We start from the raw sequence: 10,000 nt of genomic DNA, 5'->3' as shown, positions 1-10,000 counted from the left end.
ACCTTGAGATTGATTTTGGAACAATTGACCCCCCCGCCCACCCACACCTCAAGATTCTATGGTTGCAAAGCAACAGAAGAACCATTGATGATGGTGATGATTCACATGTATAAAGGAGGTATTGTGGGTGGAGTTAATCGCTTACAGCCATACCACCCTGAACACGCCCGATCTCGTCCGATCTCGGAAGCTAAGCAGGGTTGGGCCTGGTTAGTACTTGGATGGGAGACCGCCTGGGAATACCAGGTGCTGTAAGCTTTTTAGACTTTTCTTTGCAGAGGGCGCTGTTGCTGCTGCTTCAGAGGAGACACCTCTTGGAAAGAGCAGGAAAGACTGTTCATCAAAGGAAAAAAGAATATGGAACCCTCACATCATCGGTGAGAGTGAGCATTCATCAGATTTGTTTCTAATCAAAACACTACTTTATTCATGTTTTATTAACATATCATTTTCAAATCGTCTTATTTGGAGAGAGCGATGAAAGAGCAGGGAGTTTACTCTGCATCAAGGAAACAACTGGATATGAAACACTGACAATATTGCTGAAGGTCATTTTTGAAAATTGTAATGATTTTTTTCTTGCAACGATATGACAAAATATCACCTTGAGATTGATTTTGGAACAATTGACCCCCCCAACCCACCCACACATCAAGATGCTATGGTTGCAAAGCAACAGAAGAACCATTGATGATGGTGATGATTCACATGTATAAAGGAGGTATTGCGGGTGGAGTTAATCGCTTACGGCCATACCACCCTGAACACGCCCGATCTCGTCCGATCTCGGAAGCTAAGCAGGGTCGGGCCTGGTTAGTACTTGGATGGAAGACTGCCTGGGAATACCAGGTGCTGTAAGCTTTTTAGACTTTTCTTTGCAGAGGGCGCTGTTGCTGCTGCTTCAGAGGAGACACCTCTTGGAAAGAGCAGGAAAGACTGTTCATCAAAGGAAAAAAGAATATGGAACCCTCACATCATCACTGAAAGGTGAAAGTGAGCATTCATTAGATTTGTTTCTAATCAAAACACTACTTTATTCATGTTTTATTAACATATCATTTTCAAATTGTCTTATTTGGAGAGAGCGATGAAAGAGCAGGGAGTTTACTCTGCATCAGGGAAACAACTGGATATGAAACACTGACAATATTGCTGAAGGTCATTTTTGAAAATTGTAATGATTTTTTTCTTGCAACGATATGACAAAATTTCACCTTGAGATTGATTTTGGAACAATTGACCCCCCCAACCCACCCACACATCAAGATGCTATGGTTGCAAAGCAACAGAAGAACCATTGATGATGGTGATGATTCACATGTATAAAGGAGGTATTGCGGGTGGAGTTAATCGCTTACGGCCATACCACCCTGAACACGTCCGATCTCGGAAGCTAAGCAGGGTCGGGCCTGGTTAGTACTTGGATGGGAGACCGCCTGGGAATACCAGGTGCTGTAAGCTTTTTAGACTTTTCTTTGCAGAGGGCGCTGTTGCTGCTGCTTCAGAGGAGACACCTCTTGGAAAGAGCAGGAAAGACTGTTCATCAAAGGAAAAAGAATATGGAACCCTCACATCATCACTGAAAGGTGAGAGTGAGCATTCATCAGATTTGTTTCTAATCAAAACACTACTTTATTCATGTTTTATTAACATATCATTTTCAAATTGTCTTATTTGGAGAGAGCGATGAAAGAGCAGGGAGTTTACTCTGCATCAAGGAAACAACTGGATATGAAACACTGACAATATTGCTGAAGGTCATTTTTGAAAATTGTAATGATTTTTTTCTTGCAACGATATGACAAAATTTCACCTTGAGATTAATTTTGGAACAATTGACCCCCCCAACCCACCCACACATCAAGATGCTATGGTTGCAAACCAACAGAAGAACCATTGATGATGGTGATGATTCACATGTATAAAGGAGGTATTGTGGGTGGAGTTAATCGCTTACGGCCATACCACCCTGAACACGCCCGATCTCGTCCGATCTCGGAAGCTAAGCAGGGTCGGGCCTGGTTAGTACTTGGATGGGAGACCGCCTGGGAATACCAGGTGCTGTAAGCTTTTTAGACTTTTCTTTGCAGAGGGCGCTGTTGCTGCTGCTTCAGAGGAGACACCTCTTGGAAAGAGCAGGAAAGACTGTTCATCAAAGGAAAAAGAATATGGAACCCTCACATCATCACTGAAAGGTGAGAGTGAGCATTCATCAGATTTGTTTCTAATCAAAACACTACTTTATTCATGTTTTATTAACATATCATTTTCAAATTGTCTTATTTGGAGAGAGCGATGAAAGAGCAGGGAGTTTACTCTGCATCAAGGAAACAACTGGATATGAAACACTGACAATATTGCTGAAGGTCATTTTTGAAAATTGTAATGATTTTTTTCTTGCAACGATATGACAAAATTTCACTTTGAGATTAATTTTGGAACAATTGACCCCCCCAACCCACCCACACATCAAGATGCTATGGTTGCAAAGCAACAGAAGAACCATTGATGATGGTGATGATTCACATGTATAAAGGAGGTATTGTGGGTGGAGTTAATCGCTTACGGCCATACCACCCTGAACACGCCCGATCTCGTCCGATCTCGGAAGCTAAGCAGGGTCGGGCCTGGTTAGTACTTGGATGGGAGACCGCCTGGGAATACCAGGTGCTGTAAGCTTTTTAGACTTTTCTTTGCAGAGGGCGCTGTTGCTGCTGCTTCAGAGGAGACACCTCTTGGAAAGAGCAGGAAAGACTGTTCATCAAAGGAAAAAAGAATATGGAACCCTCACATCATCACTGAAAGGTGAAAGTGAGCATTCATCAGATTTGTTTCTAATCAAAACACTACTTTATTCATGTTTTATTAACATATCATTTTCAAATTGTCTTATTTGGAGAGAGCGATGAAAGAGCAGGGAGTTTACTCTGCATCAAGGAAACAACTGGATATGAAACACTGACAATATTGCTGAAGGTCATTTTTGAAAATTGTAATGATTTTTTTCTTGCAACGATATGACAATATTGCACCTTGAGATTGATTTTGGAACAATTGACCCCCCCGCCCACCCACACCTCAAGATTCTATGGTTGCAAAGCAACAGAAGAACCATTGATGATGGTGATGATTCACATGTATAAAGGAGGTATTGTGGGTGGAGTTAATCGCTTACGGCCATACCACCCTGAACACGCCCGATCTCGTCCGATCTCGGAAGCTAAGCAGGGTTGGGCCTGGTTAGTACTTGGATGGGAGACCGCCTGGGAATACCAGGTGCTGTAAGCTTTTTAGACTTTTCTTTGCAGAGGGCGCTGTTGCTGCTGCTTCAGAGGAGACACCTCTTGGAAAGAGCAGGAAAGACTGTTCATCAAAGGAAAAAAGAATATGGAACCCTCACATCATCGGTGAGAGTGAGCATTCATCAGATTTGTTTCTAATCAAAACACTACTTTATTCATGTTTTATTAACATATCATTTTCAAATCGTCTTATTTGGAGAGAGCGATGAAAGAGCAGGGAGTTTACTCTTCATAAGGGAAACAACTGGATATGAAACACTGACAATATTGCTGAAGGTCATTTTTGAAAATTGTAATGATTTTTTTCTTGCAACGATATGACAAAATTGCACCTTGAGATTGATTTTGAAACAATTGACCCCCCCAACCCAGCCACACATCAAGATTCTATGGTTGCAAAGCAACAGAAGAACCATTGATGATGGTGATGATTCACATGTATAAAGGAGGTATTGTGGGTGGAGTTAATCGCTTACGGCCAAACCAGCCCGAACGCCCTTGAACGCACCACGGAGTGACGTCAGCTTGACGCGGAAGTAGAGCACCACGGACGACCTACTCAGTACTTTTTTTCCAACTTCTTCACGATCTATCTCTCTATTTTTCTATTTTTCTACTTTTCTTTTTCCTTTTTCCTTTTTTCTATGTGTGTATGCAGCTATCCAACCGGACGTTAGCGTTGTGATAGCTGACATTGATATATCTCCCCGTAACAGCGACGCGCTGTACGGGGGCTTCTGTGTCAGTCCCATGGAGGGAGCGGTGGAGGAGAACACGGAGCGGATGAGTAGCGCGGCTACCCCCGCTGTTGTGCTGAGCCAGAGCGGCGAAAGCACAGAGAGAGAGGTAAGGAAGTTGACCGTGAGTGTGGAAATGGAGGGAGAAAATGAGATCAGCGCAATGGAGCTCATGAGATGCGTGCGTGAGCTATGTGGAGGGCTGGTGGCGTGCAGATTTATTGGCAGGAATAAGTATGAGATGTCCATGAGCCATCCGAGAGGAAAAGACAGGCTCATGGAGGGATTTAAGATGGGGGACACCAGGATACACGCCAGGGAACTCACAAACGATGAGCTGGTAGTGTCATTTCTAAATCTCCCCTTTTATATAGGAGATGAAAAAATCCTGGAAAAATTGAAGGGGTGGGGAGTCTCGGCTGCATCACCAATAAAGAGGAGGATGTGGCCGGGAACCAATGTGGCAGATGGAACTAGGTTCATGAAAGTGAGATTCAATAACCAAGTGCAGTCATTGCCATATTCAACTAAATTTGAAACAGCACTGGGGAGCGAATATTTTAGAGTCATTCATGACAAACAGGTCAGGGTGTGCAGGATGTGCATCCAACCCGGGCACATAATGAGGGAGTGCCCTGAGTTCCAGTGCCATAGATGTGGAATTCAGGGACACTTTGCTAGGGAGTGCAGCCAAGGGAAGAAAAGATGTGAGATGTGTAAAAACCTAAATCAGAACTGCAGCTGCAAGGAAAGTGAGGCGGAAGGAGAAAAAAGTGAGGTGGATGAGAGCGGAGATGGGAGCGAGAGTGAAAACAGCGAGGACAGAGACACGGAGGACATGGAGAGTGTGGACGAGGGAGTTGAGGAGGGACCGGTGAGCACGAGCGGAGCAGGAGAGGTGCAGAAGGACGACGGGAGAGAGGAAAAGAATGGAGCGACGGAGGAGGCGGTGAAGGTGGACGCCGACAAGGAGAGAGGAGAGAGGGAGCCGGCGGAGAGGAAGGTGACGAGGAAAGGAAAGAGAGACGGAGCGGACAAGGCAGAACTGGAGACCGAGGAGAAAAGGCAAGGAAAGGATGCAGAGGTGGACGCAGGCAGGAGGAGAGGAGAGAAGATGCGGGCGGCGACGGCAGAGGAGAAGGACAAAACGGAAGGAAAGGAAGACGGAGCGGACAAGGCAGGCATGGAGACGGAGGAGAAGGAGGAGAAAAGGCGAGGAAAAGACAAGACGGGGGAGAGGAGGAAAGTGACGGACGGAGCGACTCCCACAGAGGCCGGTGAGGAGTCACACGCGTCACAAACGGTAGATTCCGAAACTGATATGGAACTGTCTGAGAAAATAACGCAAATTAGGAAGCGACAGAATACAGAGAGGCACAATAGGATGAATAAGAAAAGCAAAAATAAGAACAAAAAATGAAACTAAGCATCCTAATAATAATAATGATTGAAATAATATCAATTAATGCAAGAGGGCTAAGAAATAAAAGTAAGAGAGAACAGATGTATGGATTGGGGAAAAGTGACATAATATGTATCCAGGAGACACACTGGGATGAAAGGAGTATGAGAGAAGTGGAGAAGGAATGGATGGGAGATGTGTATGCAAGCAATGGTTATGGGGAAGCAGGGGGGGTAGCGATTTTAATAAAAAGAGGAGTGATAGAGGATGTGAGCAAGTGTGACGATGGGGAAGATGGCAGGATGATAGGGATAAAATTTAAATATAGGAATGAAAACATAAAACTGATAAATGTGCATGCACCAAATGAGGAGAAAGAGAGAAAGAGGATGTTTGAAAAAATGGGAACAATGTGTGATGGCAACTGTATGATAGTAGGAGACTTTAATGTGTGGTGTGGGAAATTGGATGTGGCGGAGAACATGTGTTTTAAGAATGATACATCGAGAGGAATGTTAGAAAAGATTAAAAGTGTGAAAGGACTGAGTGATGTATGGAGAGAAAGAAATCCTGAGGGGAGAGAGTACTCACGAATGCAAGTGGTGAAGGGAAAATTAAAACAGAGTAGGATAGATTTAGTATTGAGCACAAAGGGCATAGCAGAAAGGATAAGTGGTATAGATTACAAAATCACAACTATTAGTGATCACAAGGTGCTAAAATTTACAATAGGAAGGGAAACAGAGAGAAGAGGAGGGGGACTGTGGTGCATGAATGGGGAGTTGCTGAGAGATGAAAAATATAAAAAAGAAGTGAGAGAATACATAAGGTGGGAGAAGGATGACAGGATGTATGAGGAAGATATAGGGAGGTGGTGGGAAGGGGTAAAAGAGGGAGTACGGACCATGAGCATAAAACACAGTAGGAAGAGGGGGAAAACACAGAGAGAGAAGGAAAAAAAGTTAAAAGAGGAGTTGAGAGAAGAGGAAAAGAAAGCTGAGGAGGATGGCAAGTATGATTTGGGGGAATATATAAAGAAGAAAGATGAACTGAAAGAGATAGAACAGGGAAAGTGCAAGGGAGCAATAATTAGAAGTAAGGCAAGAGATGTAGTAGAGGGGGAAAAATGTACAAGTTATTTCTTAGGGCTAGAGAAGGTAAGGCAAAAGAATAACTATTTTGAGCAAGTGGAGGGAAAGAGAGGGGAAAGAATAACTGACTTTGTAGGGATAGTGGAAAGAGTAGGAGAATTCTATAGGGAGTTATTCAAGAAAGAAGAAGTAGATGAGGAGAGTAGCAGGCAGGTGATAGAAAAGATGGAAGCTAGGCTGAGTGATGAGGACAGAGAAGGATGTGAAGGAGAGATAACTAAGGGAGAGATAGGGAAAGCAATAGATGAGTTAGGCAGAAATAAAAGTCCAGGGATAGATGGGATAATAGGAGAGTTTTATATAGAGTTTAAGGAAGAATTAGTGCCAGTGTTAGATAGATTATTTAGGTATATAGAAGAGAAGGGAGAGATGCCACACAGCATGACAATAGGGCTAGTTAGTATAATTTACAAAAAAGGGAGCAGGGACAAATTAGAAAATTACAGACCACTCACAATGTTAAATGGTGATTATAAAATATTAGCAAAGGTATTAGCGAATAGGATAAAGGGGGTTATAGGGACGGTGGTGGGAAGCACACAAGCATATAGCATACCAGGAAGAGACATAGCCGACACAATAAGCAGTATTAGGGACACCATCACACACATGAAGGGGAACAATATAGGGATAGTAGCGAGTTTGGATCTGAATAAAGCATTTGATAGAGTAGATCATGGGTATTTATATAAGGTATTAGATAAAGTGGGTTTTGGAAATAGGATGATAAGATGGATAAGGAGGATGTATGAAAGAGCAGCGAGTAAGATAAAAATAAACGGGATAGTGACAGAGGAGTTTAGATTAGAGAGATCAGTTAGACAGGGATGTCCGCTATCGGCTCTGCTCTACGCCTTGTCAGCAGAGCCGCTAGCGGCACTAATATTGCAAAATAGAGGGATTAAGGGCATAGAACTACCGGGTGGACAGATGAGCACGCTATATCAATATGCAGACGACACAACAGTGACAGTTAGGGACAAAGAAAGTGTAGTAGAGGTTTTAAAAAGTGTAGAGCAGTATGGTAGGGCATCAGGAGCAAAAGTAAACATAGAGAAATCAGAGATAATGTACATAGGGGAGAACAGAGAAGAGAGGGAGGAGATCAGAATGAAGGAAAACAAAGGGTATATGAAGGTGTTAGGTGTAAATTTAGGGATAGAGGAGAAAGAAGGGAGAGATAGGCAGTATGAGGGGATAGTGAATAGGATTAGAAAGACGTTAGGGTTTTGGAAGAGAAGAGGATTGAAGCTAAAAGGGAAGGTAATTGTAGTAAATTGTTTAATAATGAGCAAGCTGGTGTATGTGATGAATGTGATGGATGTGCCTGAGAAAGTGATGAAAGAAGTGGGAGGGATGGTGAGTGACTTTTTGTGGGATGGGAAGGGGGTTAGAATAGCAAGGGAAGTACTAGAAAATGAGTATGAAGATGGGGGACTGAAACTGGTTAACTTAGAGAGGAAAAAAAAAGCACTGAGGGTGAAAATGATGGTGAGATACTTAAAGAATAAAAGTGATCAGGTGTGGAAGGTGTGTTTAACAGAAGCTATCAACAAAACTGGAGGGTGTGGTGAGAGTGGAGTGTATATGAAAATGAAAAAAGGGATGTTAGATGGAGTGACTGATTATTACAAAGAGATGCTGGGAGCGTGGGGAGAGTTTCTGAGTTTCGTGAAGTATGAATGCAAAAATGTAAAGCAGGTATGGGAGCAGCCAGCGTTTTTAAATCCAAAAATCACAGTGGAGGGGGAGACCATCTTTAACAGGGTAATATGGAGAGCAGGGATAAGGAAGGTGAGGGACATGGTGTACGAGTACACACCGGGTTTTATGAGGGCACAGGTGATTGTAGATGAGGTCAGGGGGAATGGGGATGAAATATGGCCGGGTACAGCTGAAGGGGTCATAGAAAAAATAAAAAAAGCAATGCCCAAAGAATGGAAGGAAATGATTGAGAGAGAGAACGTGAACGGAGGAGAAGATGAAATAGATATGTATGTAGGGGAAGGGGAGTGCAAGTTGAGTCTGAAGGATGTAAAAACAAGGATGATATATGAATGTATGAGGGAGAAAGAACTGAGGAGGCCGGCTGCAGAGAAAGTGTGGGTCAAAGTAATGGATAACATGGATGCAAAGCAAATATGGACCAATCTGAGAGTGAAGTGGAACACGACTGAATGTGAACACTTTGACTACATGCTAAGGCACAACAGGATATACAACAACCTGATAAAGAGCAAGTTTGACCGGGAGGTGGGAAAGGAATGTGACGTATGTGAAGTGGGAGTGGAGACATGTATGCATGAGTTTGTTGAATGTGGGGAACTAAGGGTGTACTTTGGGAAAATAAGGGAGTTAATAAATAGGTGCTGGGAGGGAGACTTTGTGGGGAGAAGCGAATGGAAGAAGCTGTGGTTGTTTGGAGTGGTGGAGAGAAAGAGAGGATGCAATGTAAATCTGTTAAACTATGTCCTGAGCCACGCACGATATGCAGTGAAACTAAGGAGAAACACTGCGCAGTATGAAAGGAGAAAATGTGACGTGTGGAATGTTTTTAAAAATTTGACAGAAAGGGATGTGAAAGTGATGCACAGCTACATTGGGAAAGACGACTTTCAGAAAGGGTTTGTGGACGGGAGCACCTTCATAGAAATAACGAATGGAGATGTGAATGAGGTGAGAATGGATTTTGGTTAAGATTTGTTTTGGGCCTTTTTGTTTTTGGTTGGTTTTATTGCTTTTATTGATTTGTGTGTTTCCTGTATCGAGTGATGTATACATGTGAAAAGTTAAGACCTGACAGAGGCAAACATGTAAACGAACGATGTAAAAAACAAATGTATGTAAAAAAAATGTAAATTCAATCTATTTTTGATAATAAAAGAAAAAAAAAAAAAAAACACTCCCGATCTCGGAAGCTAAGCAGGGTCGGGCCTGGTTAGTACTTGGATGGGAGACCACCTGGGAATACCAGGTGCTGTAAGCTTTTTAGACTTTTCTTTGCAGAGGGCGCTGTTGCTGCTGCTTCTGCTTCAGAGGAGACACCTCTTGGAAAGAGCAGGAAAGACTGTTCATCAAAGGAAAAAGAATATGGAACCCTCACATCATCACTGAAAGGTCAGAGTGAGCATTCATCAGATTTGTTTCGAATCAAAACACTACTTTATTCATGTTTTATTAACATATCATTTTCAAATTGTCTTATTTGGAGAGAGCGATGAAAGAGCAGGGAGTTTACTCTGCATCAAGGAAACAACTGGATATGAAACACTGACAATATTGCTGAAGGTCATTTTTGAAAATTGTAATGATTTTTTTCTTGCAACGATATGACAAAATTTCACCTTGAGATTGATTTTGGAACAATTGACCCCCCCAACCCACCCACACATCAAGATGCTATGGTTG

General features: G+C 42.8%; 5 non-coding genes and 1 pseudogene across 5 annotated transcripts; all 6 read left to right on the top strand.

Annotated features, from left to right (window-relative positions):
* The first annotated feature begins 139 nt into the window (after positions 1-139).
* Positions 140-258, top strand: LOC138410128 (5S ribosomal RNA). The gene has a single exon (XR_011242924.1). It is a non-coding gene; the product is annotated as a 5S ribosomal RNA (ribosomal RNA).
* A 484-nt stretch (positions 259-742) lies between these two features.
* Positions 743-861, top strand: LOC138408808 (5S ribosomal RNA). The gene has a single exon (XR_011242128.1). It is a non-coding gene; the product is annotated as a 5S ribosomal RNA (ribosomal RNA).
* A 491-nt stretch (positions 862-1,352) lies between these two features.
* Positions 1,353-1,461, top strand: LOC138409643 (5S ribosomal RNA; annotated as a pseudogene).
* Positions 1,462-1,951: 490 nt separating this feature from the next.
* Positions 1,952-2,070, top strand: LOC138408579 (5S ribosomal RNA). Its single transcript, XR_011241898.1, has one exon. It is a non-coding gene; the product is annotated as a 5S ribosomal RNA (ribosomal RNA).
* Positions 2,071-2,560: 490 nt separating this feature from the next.
* Positions 2,561-2,679, top strand: LOC138408568 (5S ribosomal RNA). Its single transcript, XR_011241887.1, has one exon. It is a non-coding gene; the product is annotated as a 5S ribosomal RNA (ribosomal RNA).
* A 490-nt stretch (positions 2,680-3,169) lies between these two features.
* Positions 3,170-3,288, top strand: LOC138409154 (5S ribosomal RNA). Its single transcript, XR_011242474.1, has one exon. It is a non-coding gene; the product is annotated as a 5S ribosomal RNA (ribosomal RNA).
* The last annotated feature ends 6,712 nt before the right edge of the window (positions 3,289-10,000 follow it).

Source organism: Paralichthys olivaceus, chromosome 5 (assembly GCF_024713975.1).
Source record: "Paralichthys olivaceus isolate ysfri-2021 chromosome 5, ASM2471397v2, whole genome shotgun sequence".
NCBI classification, from domain to species: domain Eukaryota; kingdom Metazoa; phylum Chordata; class Actinopteri; order Pleuronectiformes; family Paralichthyidae; genus Paralichthys; species Paralichthys olivaceus.
The sequence above is the reverse complement of the archived record's forward strand: the minus strand, read 5'-3'. Positions and strand labels throughout refer to the sequence as shown.